The 16,612-nt window shown below is 48.9% G+C and overlaps 1 long non-coding RNA gene across 2 annotated transcripts; it reads left to right on the top strand.

Annotated features, from left to right (window-relative positions):
- Positions 1-25: 25 nt before the first annotated feature.
- Positions 26-7,300, top strand: LOC144295473 (uncharacterized). 2 transcript variants are annotated; one of them, XR_013362620.1, is made up of 3 exons: positions 26-161; positions 5,839-5,972; positions 6,135-7,300. It is a non-coding gene; the product is annotated as an uncharacterized LOC144295473 (long non-coding RNA). The 2 variants fall into 2 exon arrangements; XR_013362619.1 differs by having other exon boundaries at positions 26-152; positions 6,135-7,299.
- The last annotated feature ends 9,312 nt before the right edge of the window (positions 7,301-16,612 follow it).

Below are 16,612 nucleotides of genomic sequence, written 5' to 3'. Positions count from 1 at the left end.
CCCCAGGGAGCGTCTCAAAAGTGCGCACGCAGCTCCCGCCCACTCCGGTCGGCCTGGCTCCCAGCTTCCTGCAACCAGCGGGGATCCCTGCCCCTCCCCCGGAGCGCCTGAGCAGCCTCAGCAGATGGCCGCGCGGCCGGGAACATCTGGAGGTCGCGCGAGTGCGTGTGCGGGCGTGTGTGTGTGTGTGTGTGCGCGGGCGTGTGTGTGCGAGGGAAGGAGGGAGGGTGGGGGGACGTTGGTGAGACGGCGGCCGAGTGGGTGAGGGTTTCCCCCTCTGGAGTTCATCCCTCTCGTTTTTTTTTTTTGGAGTGAAGGAGGTCCAGAGACGTTAGTGAGGAGTTGACCGGGAATCTGAAACACGAGGCCCCGAGGGGCCGGGGGCCGGGCAGAAAAACTACCAGGACAGGACAGGGGAGGGGAGAGCGGCCACTTAGTTTTTCCTAAGGGAACCGTGGACTACTGATTGGATTTCTTTTTTTTTTTTTAATTTTTATTTATTTATGATAGTCACACACAGAGAGAGAGGCAGGCTCCATGCACCGGGAGCCCGACGTGGGATTCGATCCTGGGTCTCCAGGATCGCGCCCTGGGCCAAAGGCAGGCGCCAAACCGCTGCGCCACCCAGGGATCCTCCCTGGTTGGATTTCTAAGAAGGGAAACTGCGTGTGTGACTAGGCACCATTTATTCCTCCCTCTGTAGCTCATCCTCTCTTCACTCCTCTTTTTTTTTTTTTTTAAATTTTTATTTATTTATGATAGTCACAGAGAGAGAGAGAGAGAGAGAGAGAGGCAGAGACACAGGCAGAGGGAAAAGCAGGCTCCATGCACCGGGAGCCCCACGTGGGATTCGATCCCAGGTCTCCAGGATCGCGCCCTGGGCCAAAGGCAGGCGCCAAACTGCTGGGCCACCCAGGGATCCCTCTTCACTCCTCTTTAAAGTGGTTATAAGGTCAGGAAGACATAAACAAAAAATCTCTTAAAAACGAGGATTAAGAGAGAAAGAGAAATTGCCTGATGGGTGCATTCCCTATGTGAGGTTGGGGCAAGGGAGGGGGTGAGTTTGAGCCTCCCAGTCTGCACACCTAGACCCGGGTGGAGGGCAGTTGTCAGGCACCCCAGAGGTATCTGGCCCTGGGGTAGAGGGAGGCATTGGTCTTGAACCCTGGACCTCCCAGGAACCCCCTGTTGTGGAGAGGGCCCTGGGGTGCAGAGATTGGGCAATGTTCCCCCCTGCAGTGGCCCAGACTTGCACTCCCACTCTTTTTGCTCCTTATTAATTTTTTTTTTAATTACAAAAAGTTGCTTGGGCTTGTATGTATGTGTCTGCCTGGGGAAGGAGGAGTGGAGGCCGCTACCCCAGGCCTCAGGGCAGCAAAACTGAATCTGCTACACAGAGAACAGAGCGCTCTTGCAAGTCCTCCCCTGCACCCAGTCACTGTGTGGGTCCAGTAGATGGTGCTCCCCTGGGCTGAGACCCCCCAGACCCTCCCTGTTAGGGAGGTGAAGGGGAGAAGGCTGCGAGCCTGGTCTTACCAGTATGGGACCGAAAGAGCTCTCCTCTTTCCTCTGCCTCTGCGCATCATCCTCCCCCAATTAGAAGCCCAGCTGCCAGAATTGGGGAGGCCAGAGGGCCAACCAGCCGGACTTCTCATCAATCTTTGAAATTGTACCATAGACTCTTTTGCATCCAGTCACCTCCTCACAGTTGAGCTTATGATAAATAGGCCGCTGAGATGGGACTCTGCATCCTCTATGCATTCTGTGTGCAGCCTGGTGCCCTCAGGAGGGGATAGAGCCTTTCCCAGGCCCCCGTGGCTGCCTGGGGGTAGGAGACCCCAAAAAAGCATTCGATGAGGGCCCTGAGCTTGGCCAGGGTTTAGGTTCCAACTCTGTCACTTCCCAGTTTGGGGTAATCTTAGGCAAGTCACCTACCCTCTCTGAGGATCTGCAGCTGTAAAAGAGGCTGTTGTGAGAAGTGAACACTGCACCTTAGTAAAGCGGTAGTCTGGCTCACGGGAAGCGCCATCCTGCCTTGTCTCCCGCCAGGGACGGTGTGGAGGCTGGGAAGCCCAGCAGGCTTGGGAGGGGAGGGGGCAGGGGAATGGCCATCTGACTCTCTGGTCCCCTTCCTGTGGGGAAGGGGGTTTCTTTTGGTGCCATCCCCCTTTGCCCTGGCTTGGAGACTTTCACCCTCCCGTCCCTTGATGTGGAGTTATGGTGTGGAGGCTCCTGCTGGGCATCTGAGGAATGGAGATAAATAAATCAACTCCCGGGAGCTCAGCAGGGAGGGGAAGGGGATGCTAACTTCTGCCCTTTGTATGCAAGGTCTAGCCAGCTGGGCTGGAGGATCCAGGCTCCCCCAAAGGGCTTTTCACTTAGACACGTGATGAACAGCCCTTCACGCCTTGGTTGGTGGCTGGAGGCAGTTTCTGAGCACTTCTGCATTTATCATTTCCCTCATCTTCCCTAACTGGGGCTTTGGATAGAGAATGTCCGTCAGCCCTACCCACCTCCCTTGTGTGCTGTCTACACTGCAGCAAAAATAACCTTTCTAAACTGCAAATCTGCAAAACTCATCATGACACTTGTCTACTTAAAACCTTTCAATGGCAAGAGCCAAACTCCTTGGCTTGGCATTCAAGGCCCATGAGATGCCTCCCCTCGCCCTCCCCCCCCCCATCCCTACCTCTTCAGCCTCATTTCTGGCCACCCCCTCTTACACATTTAAGCTCTAGTCCTTTAATCACACGAACTGGGGGAAGGAGATGAGGGAGGGGAGCACCTATACAGTCTTCAAGTCTCTCTCCAGATTCCCCTGCCGGAAGCCCACTGCCTGGCACAGTTGGTCCTTCATTCTATTATGTCGCCCCTCCCTTTGTACGTAGGCCCTATCACTTTCCCGTTCTCTTCATCCTTCTGTGGTTATCCTGACTGTTATCCCATGCCAGAGACTGTGCTGGGTGTTTTTTAAAGGTCATTACGTCATTTAATCCCTACAACTACCACCCAGATTGTTAGCGGTGAGGCCCAGAGAAGAAGGCAAGAGATCTGTCCCATGTCACACAACCTTTTTTTCTGCAGAGCTAGAACAATAGTTTGGGCTCTAGTGCTCCTTATACTCCCTTACAATCCACACAAAAGCCAAATGTGGTATAATAAGAGAGGCCTCGGGACTGAAGAGTCTCAGATGCAAACCATTGCTCTATTCTCTGCTACCTATGGACTTTGGGGTAGTCCCTTCCTTCTCCTGAGCCTCAGTTTGCTTACCTGTAAAATGGGAATAATTAAGAAGCCCTCCCTCACATTCCTCGACATCTTAAAAGCCATCTATGAAAAGCCCACAGCAAATATCATTCTCAATGGGGAAGCACTGGGAGCCTTTCCCCTAAGATCAGGAACAAGACAGGGATGTCCACTCTCACCACTGCTATTCAACATAGTACTGGAAGTCCTAGCCTCAGCAATCAGACAACAAAAAGACATTAAAGGCATTCAAATTGGCAAAGAAGAAGTCAAACTCTCCCTCTTCGCCGATGACATGATACTCTACATAGAAAACCCAAAAGTCTCCACCTCAAGATTGCTAGAACTCATACAGCAATTCGGTAGCGTGGCAGGATACAAAATCAATGCCCAGAAGTCAGTGGCATTTCTATACACTAACAATGAGACTGAAGAAAGAGAAATTAAGGAGTCAATCCCATTTACAATTGCACCCAAAAGCATAAGATACCTAGGAATAAACCTCACCAAAGATGTAAAGGATCTATACCCTCAAAACTATAGAACACTTCTGAAAGAAATTGAGGAAGACACAAAGAGATGGAAAAATATTCCATGCTCATGGATTGGCAGAATTAATATTGTGAAAATGTCAATGTTACCCAGGGCAATATACACGTTTAATGCAATCCCTATCAAAATACCATGGACTTTCTTCAGAGAGTTAGAACGAATTATTTTAAGATTTGTGTGGAATCAGAAAAGACCCCGAATAGCCAGGGGAATTTTAAAAAAGAAAACCATATCTGGGGGCATCACAATGCCAGATTTCAGGTTGTACTACAAAGCTGTGGTCATCAAGACAGTGTGGTACTGGCACAAAAACAGACACATAGATCAGTGGAACAGAATAGAGAATCCAGAAGTGGACCCTGAACTTTATGGGCAACTAATATTCGATAAAGGAGGAAAGACTATCCATTGGAAGAAAGACAGTCTCTTCAATAAATGGTGCTGGGAAAATTGGACATCCACATGCAGAAGAATGAAACTAGACCACTCTCTTTCACCATACACAAAGATAAACTCAAAATGGATGAAAGATCTAAATGTGAGACAAGATTCCATCAAAATCCTAGAGAAGAACACAGGCAACACCCTTTTTGAACTCGGCCATAGTAACTTCTTGCAAGATACATCCACGAAGGCAAAAGAAACAAAAGCAAAAATGAACTATTGGGACTTCATCAAGATAAGAAGCTTTTGCACAGCAAAGGATACAGTCAACAAAACTCAAAGACAACCTACAGAATGGGAGAAGATATTTGCAAATGACATATCAGATAAAGGGCTAGTTTCCAAGATCTATAAAGAACTTATTAAACTCAACACCAAAGAAACAAACAATCCAATCATGAAATGGGCAAAAGACATGAACAGAAATCTCACAGAAGAAGACATAGACATGGCCAACATGCACATGAGAAAATGCTCTGCATCACTTGCCATCAGGGAAATACAAATCAAAACCACAATGAGATACCACCTCACACCAGTGAGAATGGGAAAAATTAACAAGGCAGGAAACAACAAATGTTGGAGAGGATGTGGAGAAAAGGGAACCCTCTTACACTGTTGGTGGGAATGTGAACTGGTGCAGCCACTCTGGAAAACTGTGTGGAGGTTCCTCAAACAGTTAAAAATATACCTGCCCTACGACCCAGCAATTGCACTGTTGGGGATTTACCCCAAAGATACAAATGCAATGAAACGCTGGGACACCTGCACCCCGATGTTTCTAGCAGCAATGGCCACGATTGCCAAACTGTGGAAGGAGCCTCGGTGTCCAACGAAAGATGAATCGATAAAGAAGATGTGGTTTATGTATACAATGGAATATTACTCAGCTATTAGAAATGACAAATACCCACCATTTGCTTCAACGTGGATGGAACTGGAGGGTATTATGCTGAGTAAAGTAAGTCAGTCGGAGAAGGACAAACATTATATGTTCTCATTCATTTGGGGAATATAAATAATAGTGAAAGGGAAAATAAGGGAAGGGAGAAGAAATGTGTGGGAAATATCAGAAAGGGAGACAGAACATAAAGACTGCTAACTCTGGGAAACGAACTAGGGGTGGTAGAAGGGGAGGAGGGCGGGGGGTGGGAGTGAATGGGTGACGGGCACTGGGTGTTATTCTGTATGTTAGTAAATTGAACACCAATAAAAATAAAAAAATAAAAAAAAAAAAAAAAAAAAGAAGCCCTCCCTCACAGGGATGTAGGGAGGATCAGATGAACACAGATGCAAAAGTGTTGTAAACTATCGGATGCTGTGTACTTTTCATTGACTTCCTTGACCAGCTATACTACAACTGAGGGTGATCAGGGGAAGATTTCTCTTTTCCCAGAACTCTCCAGACTGGAGGTCAAAGGCACCAATAGTCCCTTTGGTTGCCTTGCTCATTTCCCATGCTCTGAGAAAGCTAAAAGGTCTTTTTCTCTCCCTTATCATAGCTGTCAAGCCCTGACCGGAAAACCCTCCAAATCCAATGTATTTCCATGAACCTTCTGAATCTCTATTTTTCTTGCTGCATTTTCTTCTTTCCAGCTGTCAGAAGCTGGCAGATCTAAAGCTAATAGAGCACCAGGACCACGTGAGGAAATACCAGAAAAGAAGAGCTGGAAGACAAAGATTGCCTGTCCATGGCCCCTTCTGATTCCATAGAGCCGAGCTGGCTTGTGGTATGCTGTGTTTTGTAAAAGCTTGCCTGGTGATGCTGATGACAGTGCAGGGACTGGGGGACATGGCTGACTTCCTTAGGGTTTGCAGAGTCCTTCCACAAATGCTTTCATTTTTGAACCTCTGAACATACTCTTAGGTAGTCTCTTATCTCCATTTTACAGATGTGGAAACTGAGCCTCAGAAGTGCCCATTCAGGGGCACACAGCAAAGACCTCAAACCGGCCCTGTCAGAACTCCAGCCGTTCCTCAGCAGGGCAGAATTTTGTGCATGGGCTTGGCTGGTGTCTCAGCAGTCACTGTGCGATGAACACTCTTTTCCTCCTGCCAAACCAAATGCTTCCCTAAATATTTCTCTCCCACTCTCCCACCTCCGTGCTTTTCCCCCCTGCCTGGAATGACTTTCTGAGCTCCGTCTGCCAGCTGCAGTCCTCATGGTCTTCCCGCTCCCTCCTCCACAAAGACATTTTCATTTCCCCCACTTTCTCTTCCTTTGGGCCTGGAAGCGCTTGATCTGTGCTTTTGTGCAGGGTGGGGAGAGGGGGCTGCTCTCCACTCCTGCCCCCTGCTGCAGCTGGAGGCCCCAAACTCCCCAGTCCCCAGCTGTTGGGGTCCCCTGCAGATCCTGGCCTCCACGTCTTTGTTCCTGCTGTGCCCCCCTACAGAAGGGCCCCTTACTCCACCCTATCTCTTGCTTATTCAAAATTCAGGTGAGTATCACCTTCTCTAGGTGACTTTCCCAGCCCTTAACTTGAGCCTTGGAGGCCCTCCTCTGTGCTTCTGTGCTTCCATAGCATAGTGAGGATACCTCTGTCATGAACAAGGGTGTTCATTCATTCATTGATTCATTATAGCAAGTTCTTTTTTTTTTTTTTTAAAGATTTTATTTATCCACTTGAGACAGTGCACAAGTGGGGAGGAGGGGCAGAGGCCGAGGGAGAATCAGATTCCCCAATGAGCAGAGTGCCCGGATGGATGTGGGGCTCAATCCCAGGACCCTGAGATCATGACCCTAGCTGAAGGCAGACAACTGATCAAGTCACCCAGGCACCCCGGGCGTAAGCAAGTTCTTAAACTTCTCTTTCTGCCTTACATTTCTTCTTTTTTTCAAAGAAGATTTTGTTTTTAAGTGATCTCCACACCCCACATGGGGCTCAGATCTACAACCCTGAGATCAAGAGTTGCATGCTTCACGGACTGAGCCAGCCAGGAGCCCCTACCTTGCATTTTTTATCTATAAAGTGGGAAAAATAGTTCCTACTTCAAAGGTTATTGTGAGAATTAAATGAATTAATCCACGTATAGAATGTGTAGTACAGTGTCTGGAATAGAACAAGCACTTGATGAATGTTGGCTGCTACTATTATCTCTTTACTATTATCTCTTTTATATTATCTCTTTACTATTATGATTTATTAATTCATTCTACAGCAAATGTTTGTAGAAACTAGACAGGGAAGCTGAAGCAGGAGCCTGATTGTATGGCCCAGGAGAACACAGTGTGGCGCATGGGAAGTTTGGCAGGCACAAAGATTTGTTTTCCCCCTGCAGAGAAAAAAACAGAAAGTGGCATTGGCCTAGGGATTGGGGAGGGGAGCCAGTAGAGAGGGAAGTTCCTTTTCCTGGACCCATGGATCTCTGGTGGGCCCTCTCAGCAGGAGACTCTGGCTTGCACAGAGGCACAACACTGTTCATCAAATCTGCCAGGGCCTCGGCCTCCAGAGTTCCCAGTTTAGTTTTAGTGGGAGGGGGTTAGGAACAAATTGTCTCCTGAACAGCTGCCAGGAGGCCCGGTCCACGTCTCAGGTACTGCCTTTCCCTAGCTTGGCTCTAGGCTTCCTCTTCCCCAGGGCCTGTGCTCTCATTCTCGCCTCCAGGAACTAAGCTGACCTGTGTGTTCAGACAGAATGTGCTGCGTCTGCCACCACAGAATCGGCATGGAAACTGAAGGGCCCTTGGGGAGCAGTGACAGGGCTTTCTACCCTATTGGGTCCCCATTTTACAGCTGGGAGACTCAGGTCCAAAGAAGGGGAATAACTTGTCCAAGAGCTAATGAACAGGAAAGCTTCTAGACTCCCAGTCAGAAGTCTTTTAATCTCTTTACGTTGCCGCTATAACTACATATTTTTTAAAAAAAGATTTTATTTATTCATGAGAGACACACAGAGACAGGCAGAGACACAGGCAGAGGGAGAAGCAGGTTCCATGCAGGGAGCCCTATGTGGGACTCAATCCCGGGACTCCAGGATCACGCCCTGGGCTGAAGGTAGACGCTCAACCACTGAGCCACCCAGGCGTCCCTACATATTTTTCTAATGCCCCTGCCTTCCTTCCATTCCTCTGTTCTACTGTCTTACTCTCTGTCTTTCCATCCATCCATCCTCCATCCTTCCATCCGTCCATCTGTCCATCCATCCATCCATCCATCCATCCATCCATCCATCCATCCCTCTATTCATCCAACAAGTGTTTGCCTATTGAACTGACACAAGTCAGGTCTGGTGCCGGCAACCCACAGCTGGAGTGGGGGACACTGACCCAGACACATCTTAGGTCTCAAAGAGTTTTGGATGCTCTGATAGAAATCTGTGCAGAACATGCAGAGCAGAGGGAGCCAGATTCTAGTCAGAGTAATGAGGAAAAGTGTCACCAGGGAGGGGATGGTTGAGAGCCCTGCTAGACATAGAGAGTTTGGGAATATGGGATTAGGGAGGAAGTTAAGGGCATTCCAGCCAGGAGGAATAGCATGGCCAGAGGGGAGAATGTGAAACAACAGTGCTCCAGTGTGCCTAGGGTACCAGACATGAGAGGGCTCAGGGAAGAACACGTCTGAGAGAAGGTGAGTGAATCACAGGGCCTGGGGCCCGATGTACCAGCCAGGATGGCAGTCCTTGGTGCCACATGCACGGGAACCTCAGATGGTCTATTCCATTGTCAGGTGTGCATCTGAGAGCCGCAGTGAAGGATGCCCAGGGAGGAGGGAGGGCTCTGGGGACTTTGTCCCCTTCCTGTTAACCTCTCAGTCTCCTCCCTGAGACTTACCTGACAACTCTGTCTTGACCCACCCCACTGCCACATTCATTTTTCTCCTTCTCCTGTGCCCTCTTCTCTCTCTCTCTCTCTCTCACTCCTTTTAGCCTGTCAGTCCTTATCAATGACCTGGACTCTCCCACTTCCTCTCTGTCTCCCTGACAAGAAACAGATCGCATCTTACCACCACGTGGTGCAGGCATAGTCCTTGCCTAGAGATCAGGACATGGGCTTCCAGTCCTGGCTTTGTCACCAACTGACTCAGGCAAGAGCAGCTTATTATTATTATTTTTTATTTTTAAAGATTTTATTTATTTATTCATGAGAGACACACACACAGAGAGGCAGAGACATAGGCAGAGGGAGAAGCAGGCTCCCTGCAGGGAGCCTGATGTGGGACTCGATCCCAGGACCCCGGGATCACGTCCTAGGCTGAAGGCAGGTGCTCAACCACTGAGCCACCCAGGTCCCTCCTCTTTTATTAAAGATTAAGAGCAGCTTTTTTTTTTTTTTTAAAAGAGCAGCTTATTAATAACAACATATTTGCGGGGCCATTACCAGCAGACAGTCCATCCAACCAGCTCTCCTTGGCCCCTCACTACAGCGCCTTCCGTAGGAAAGATGTCTTATTTACACCATGGTGCAGAAGGCTTCCTGACTAGGTCCAGTCCTAGAGGGCAAGTGAACTCAGGGGAACTTTGTTATCAGGCTTGGGCCACATGATTACGTTATTGCGTGCAAAGAGCTGTGTACACAATTTATTACCTTCTGTCTCAGGACAAAGAGAACTACAGAATGCTACCCCCATACAAGTTGACTTTCAGAGAACATCAGAATTGTTCCTATCCATAAGCAAACAAGTTCTCTGTCAAAGAGATTTCTGGACTTTTTTTTTAAAAAATGACAGCCTATTGTAAGAAATGCATAGTATCACACGAGCAGGGACACAGGTACATGTACGTATAAACAAAACAAACAAATGTTTGATGGAAGATACCCTGACCACAGGTGATGCACTGATATTTTCTATCTTATTCTATTCCATTAGCTGTAACAATGGTGATCACAACCCTGCAAATTGATTTCACATCCCACTAACAAGTTAAAATGGGAAGTCTGAGAACTTCTGTTTTAATATCTCTGCTGTTTAAGCCAAACAAACCAAGAGAACAAAAGAATGCCTCCTCCAGCCTCGCTGCTCTGCACTCACCACTCTCTCCAGTTGATGCGTTCACTTAGGAATATTTACTGAAGATCCCACCTTGCACCAGTTAAACTTCTTAAATGACAGTCTAGATTTATTGTTTCCTTCCACTTTCTCATTCCCATTTATCCCTTCTGGAAAACCATAGCCTGGCCTTTGCCACTGTTAAGCTGCCAACAGTGGCCCACCAGCCCTCACCGCATGACGTCTGTCATAGCTGCTCTGTCTTTCTTCTTGGCTTGCCCCTCTACATTGTCCCATATCATGGGCTGCCCATCCTTGGTCCCCAGCCCTATGGTTCCCCAGGCTCGGGGTGCGGCTCACCCCTTCCCTGCCCAGTGCCTCCCGCTGCTGAAGAATCGGTGGCACCACTCATTCCAGCTTCTGTCAGACGTCTCTGGCCACCTGCCTGCTCATTGTCTCCACAAGGGAATCCTACAGGCCTTATACTCCATCAGCCGGAGTCAAAGCTTTGGCTCCCACCCAAATCTGCCCCTCCCGAGGCCTCATCTTAGGGAAAGGTGCTGCCACCCACCCAGCTGTATAAACCAGGAACCTGGGACCTATCCCAGACTCCTTGCTCTTCTTCATCCCTCCGGTTGGTGCATCCCTGAGCTTCTCAACTCTGTCCCCTTCTCTCTGTTCGTGTCACCTGAGCTGAGTCCAGGTGACAGCGTTTCCTGCCTAGACCATAGAAATCACGTCCTTGAGGTCTCCTGCATGTCATCACCTTCAGACTAAGCTCTTTGGAACTGTGAGAGGGTTTCTTTTAAAATGCAGTACTGATCTTGTCTCTACTTGGTTTAAAATCTTCCCCCAACTGTTGCTTTTAGGGTGAAGTTGTAATTATTTACCGTGATATAAAAATGCTGCATAATTTTGCCCCAGCCTACCTCTCCTACCTTACTTTTCACCTGTATCTCTGAGTTCTGGGACATACAAAACTATCTTTAGTTCCTTGGACACAGTGCCCTCCCTGCTCCTGGCCTTGTCCCCGCTGTTCTCTCTCACTGCAGTGGCTAAAGCCCACTGCTTCCTCCAATCACAGCTTAGCTGAAAGCTGTTCAGGACACTGTCTCTGGCCCACCATGTGTGGTTCCTGTGTTCTGTCTCATGCTTCTGTAGCACCCCCTGCTTCTGCTGTCATGTCTGGACCACACTCTGCCAGAATTGGCTCATGCTTGTCCTCTCTGCCTCCCGACCATAAGCTCTGTGAATCCAGGGATGCCACTGTGCTTGTTGCTTAGGACCTGAAGCCCTGAGCTCAGGACCTAGCACATGGCAGGAACTCGAAGAGTATCTGTAAAAGAATGGCTTTTAGACTTATTGAATGTTGGAAGCAAAACAGAACCACCATGGTGTTAGGGAAGGACAGTAACCAGATGTTTGGAACATAGACTGTTACAATCAGAGCCACAGGACACTAAGAATCATGGAACTATATTGATGGGATTCACAGAATGTAGATGCATGCGACCAGAGAATATTTCAGTCCTACTGGTTGCCAGCTGTCATCTCAAGCAAGCTGACAAAGCCCTTTCTCTGACTTTCCATTGGATTTTTTACAAAGTGTTGATAAGAGGCTCTGCATGCCATGTCTGGGGGTGTGAGCAATGAGACCATGGAGTCAGACTATGAACGTACATATCTTACTCCCTCTGATGGGGGGCGGCGTGGTGGTGTTTGACCTGAGTGAGTCTCCTTGTAACCAAACAACTGTCCTGAGCTTCTGGTTGGGGGACCTTGGTTGGATTATTTTATACCTAATGTAACTGTGCTTTGGGGGTCTATTTTCCTCAGGCCCAGAGGACAGAACCTCTGTGCCCTACCCTGACCTACATCAGTACTCAGGATTAGGGCCTGGGGCAGAGGATAAGCAGCCTTCAGGAAGAATTCTCTACAATCAGGAGAGGCTCAACTGCCTTAGAAGCCTGGATCTTACAGATGGAGAAGCCAAGGCTCAAGGAGGTAGGGGCTTGTCCAAGGTCACAGAGCATGTTGGGGCAGAGCCACAACGAGAATGCACTCCTTTGGGCTCTGATTCTTCCGGCTTCTCAAATTCCCAACCCCCCTAGATCTAAGCCATGTGAAGGCATATCTGAAAGTCTAGAATAACAGGAACAATACTTGAAATTTCTGAAGACACTGATGTTCAAGGTCTTCAGATGGTGCCAGCAGGTAGGCAGAAAGTTCTAGGTAATTATTCTCTACATGATAAAGCAAAGTCATGTGCACAAAGTGGCTCTCACCCATCTGTGTGAGATGAAGAGAAAAGGAAAGAGACATTCAGGTCAGGGCCTGGGCTGACCACACACATCTGTTACTTCACATTATCTCTGTTGTTTAGAAGAAGAAACTGAGGCTCAGACAGGCAGAACAACTTGCCCCAAGTCACTCAGCTCACAAGTGGGAGAGCCTGGGCTCAAACATGGGTCTCTGATTCTGAGGCCCATGCTATTTCTGCTATATGATGCAGCCTTCCTTTTTTTTTTTGTTTTGTTTTGTTTTATTAATTTATTCATGAGACACACAGAAAGAGAGAGAGAGGCAGAGACACAGGCAGAGGGAGAAGCAGGCTCCATGCAGGGAGCCCGACGTGGGACTCAATCCCGGGTCTCCAGGATCACACCCTGGGCCAAAGGCAGATGCTAAACCACTGAGCCACCCAGCAATGCAACCTTCCTTAGGCATTCACTGCCACATGCCTTGGGAAGTGGACAGAGCAGCGAGGCTGCTGGGAAAACAGGCAGACCAAAAAATATGGTGGGAGCAACAAGGAAAAGTGAGGAAGGGCTCAGCTCTTAGATTCCACAGACCTGGGGTTGAATTTTGGCTCTGCTGCTTCCCTTCAAGACTCCAAGTCTATGACCCTTCAAGACTCCATTTCCTTTTCTATAAAATAAAGAAAATGATTGCCTTGCAAGATGGCAAAAGAGATTCTATTGGATCATTTACGTAAAGTGGTTCACACAATTCTGACACATAGTAATTTTTCAGTAAGTATTATTATTTTTTTAGTATTTATTATTATTAATGATCATCTCTTACAATAAACATTTTATTTTGTTTTTTTAGAAGATTTTATTTATTTATTTATGAGAGACACAGAGAGAGGCAAAGACACAGGCAGAGGGAGGAGCAGCCTCCCTGCTGGGAGCCTGATGCAGGACTCCATCCCAGGACCCCGGGATCATGACCTGAGCCAAAGGCAGATGCTCAACCACTGAGCCACCCAGGTGCCCCTCCTACAATAAACATTTCAGAAGTCGGTGTTCGGCAAAGCCTAGTTGAATATAGGTGTGACTCAGTTCACACACTGCCCTCAGAGCTAAGTCCAGAGTGTAACGGAGTAGTGGGCAAGAGAAGGGCTTACTGCTTACTGAGTTCTTGCTGTGTGCCAGGCACTGTGCTAAACGTCCATCATACCTGGCATTACCTCTATGAATGCTCACAACAAAGTGGGTACAATTATTAGTCTGATTTTATAGTTGGCAAAACTGAGGCTCAGAGAGGAAAGATTGTTCTATGGCTTGGGAGTGGCTGAATGAAGATTTACATCTCAGGCTGTAGCCCTGGAGCACCTGACCATACTCCTCCACTCTCACACCTGCCCAGACCTTCTCAGCGCTGGTTCAGTTTTAGCTCACCTGTGGAGTTGGGCCTTGCCCCATGTCCCATGCTCAGCCACACTAGACCCTCAGAATGGCTCCGGTCCAAGGGAACACAAGACCATCCGGGCTTTGCCCCATTGCCTCTGCTACTCTGAACCTCTAGACCATGAGATGAGTTCCCCTCATGCTCGTCCAGCTCAGATCCCACCATTGTCTGCCAGTCCCATTCAGAGTTGGTGGCTACCTGCCCTAGGCCACAGGCCCCCAGAGACTTCAGTGCTTTCCATCCTCTCTAAACCTCTGCTCTGTTTCTACTACTGACAGCAACTACCCTCCCCCAAAGAGTGAAATACAGAGTGTCTCTAATCAAAGGCCTAGGCATTGGGAGGTCAAGGTCTGAGGGGAGGAAGTAGGATGTCTGAGTTTGGGAGGCAGAAAGTAGAGAGTGAGGGTGAAAGAGAAGAGAGGAGGGAAGAAGAAAGAGTAGAGGGCAGAAGAGCAAGGCAGAACCTGGTGTGCATTTTCATAAGGGGATGGGCTCAAAGCCAATGCAGGATGGAACTCAGGTGCCCTGCCAGTTAGGTGAAGAAAGTTCATCAGCCACGGGCTTTGTCCTATCAGAACAGATGTCCTGGGACTGATTACACAAAGGAGAGATGCTTCAGCCCACAGTGACCTCTGTGAGCCGGTGTTGGTGACCTGCTTGGCTGAGTCAGTGGCCTTTCTCTCATCCTAGCCAGCTCCAAGCCCTGCTTTTGGAGCGGCAGGGCAGGTCCCCCAGAGTACAAAAGAAAAAAGGATACTTGCCTGTCAGCGTGCTTTCATTTTAATTTTCTGGTGGCAGTCATAGAAATTAAACATGTGTATTTTCCAGGGTTCATGCTGTGGCCACCCAGACACTCCCAGCACAATGACCCCGGGAAGGGGACTGGTACCCTCATTTCACAGATGGAGGCTCAGAGATAGGAAGTGGTTTTCCAAGTTCACACAGCAAGAAAGAGGCAGCACTGGAACTGGAGGTTAATTTTCATGCTCCTGGCACCTGTGAGTGGCTCCAGTAAATAAAACTTAAAGTTAATGACTTAGCTGAAGCTTATAATGGGCTTGGTTATGGCAGCCCTAGTAAACCAATATTCTCATTACGCATCATCGAGTATAGGCCCTTAACCTTTCTTTGCTTTAATAGTAGATTAAATTAGGAAATGCCTCAGAAGCCACCAGCACATGGTAGGTCCTTAGCAAATGCTGGTGTTGCCTCCTCTGTGAGCGTGTGAATAGCAGCTGGCTCTCCGCGGAGGGGAATAGTGATGTTACTGAGTCATCATGCCTCAGCATGAACCTGCAGGACCCCTGACCCTTGACCTGGCGCTTATCTTTCCCCAGTCTGGTAATCTTGCTCTCAGTACCACCCTTGCCCTTGACATTGTGTTTCTGCTGTGAGGTCATCAGGGTTCATGGAGGCTTTTGCCTCTGCCTAAGCTCAGCAGCAAACCTGCTGTGAGTTGTTGGCTATCTTGGTTTAGCTTGGCTTGGCTAACACCAGGGTAGGGTTGGAAGGATAGGGAGGGTGGCCCAGGGGGCCCTCGGGGTGGAGGGGCTGACTGTTGTGTTGTGGTGGTATTTCCTAAAATACTTGCACACTGAAGCTCATCTGATGCTCACAGCAACCCTTTCAGGAGAGCTGGGCTAATGGACTCCTCTTCACACAAAGAGAAACTGAGGCCCAGAGAAGTTAAGAGGCTCCTCCTAACTCAGCAACCCCATGCTGAGATTAGGACCTTGGAATCCAGATTCAGGTCCTGGCTCTTTCCATCAGGGGGACCACTTACTTGGGGGGCCGTGGGGTGTGGTAAGTACGTGGACCCAGGAGTCACCAGACTGAGGCCCAAATCCCAGCTGGGTCAGGGACTAGCTCCATGACCCTGGGCAAGTCCCCCACCTCGCCAGGCTGTTGAGAGGCTCCAGGAGAGAGGGGGGCCATTTCTGGCCCTAGAACTCTCCAGGCCCACAATAAATGGCAGCTATTGTGACTGTTTCATAACTAACTGCTCAGTAACTGTTGCTGAATCGAATTCCTGGAGAGCCAGGAAGTGTGTCTGTGGGTGGGAGAGACGTCTGGCACTTCCAGGGGGCCCCCAAGCCTTCCTTCCTACATGCCTGCTTCCTCCAGCTCCTGGCAGACCGTGAGAAAGAATGTGGCAGAGGGACCTACAGGTGAGGGGGTCTGGAATTTACCTCCCTCTGGCCCACCGTGCCTGTCTGGAACCGCAGCCCTCTCTGCAGTTCCTGGTTCAAGAAACATTGTTTTACTTTCTTCGTAGTACCTGTCACCATCCAGACTTATGTGGACTATTACATTTTCACTGTCGTCTACCTCCCATCACCCCCCTCCCCGTCCAGAATGATGATCCTACAGCCAGAATTTTGTTTTGTTCCTGCTCTGTCTTCTGCACGTAAAACAGTTCCCGGCATGTAGAGTGTGGTCATTATTTGTGGAATGAATGAATAAATGAATGAGTTGATCCCTTGTGGTCAGCTCTTTGCTGCATCTGAGGATGTTGCCTAAATCAGAGCCCAACACTGCTTTCTAGAGGCTTCAGGTCCAGTCTGTTGGGGGTAGCAGACAGACAGTGACCATGGAGTGACCTGTGCTGTGACAGAGGGAAGGAGCCACCTGGGCTGGGGGAAGCAGAGCAGGTCTAGCGTCAGGGAGCCGGAGGGGCTGGGTAGGAGAGCCTGGGAAGCCTCTCAGGGAAGCCTTAGCTGAAGGAGTAAAAGGTGAGTAAAACTTAGAGGG

Source organism: Canis aureus, chromosome 23, assembly GCF_053574225.1.
Source record: "Canis aureus isolate CA01 chromosome 23, VMU_Caureus_v.1.0, whole genome shotgun sequence".
Classification (NCBI taxonomy): domain Eukaryota; kingdom Metazoa; phylum Chordata; class Mammalia; order Carnivora; family Canidae; genus Canis; species Canis aureus.
The sequence above is the reverse complement of the archived record's forward strand: the minus strand, read 5'-3'. Positions and strand labels throughout refer to the sequence as shown.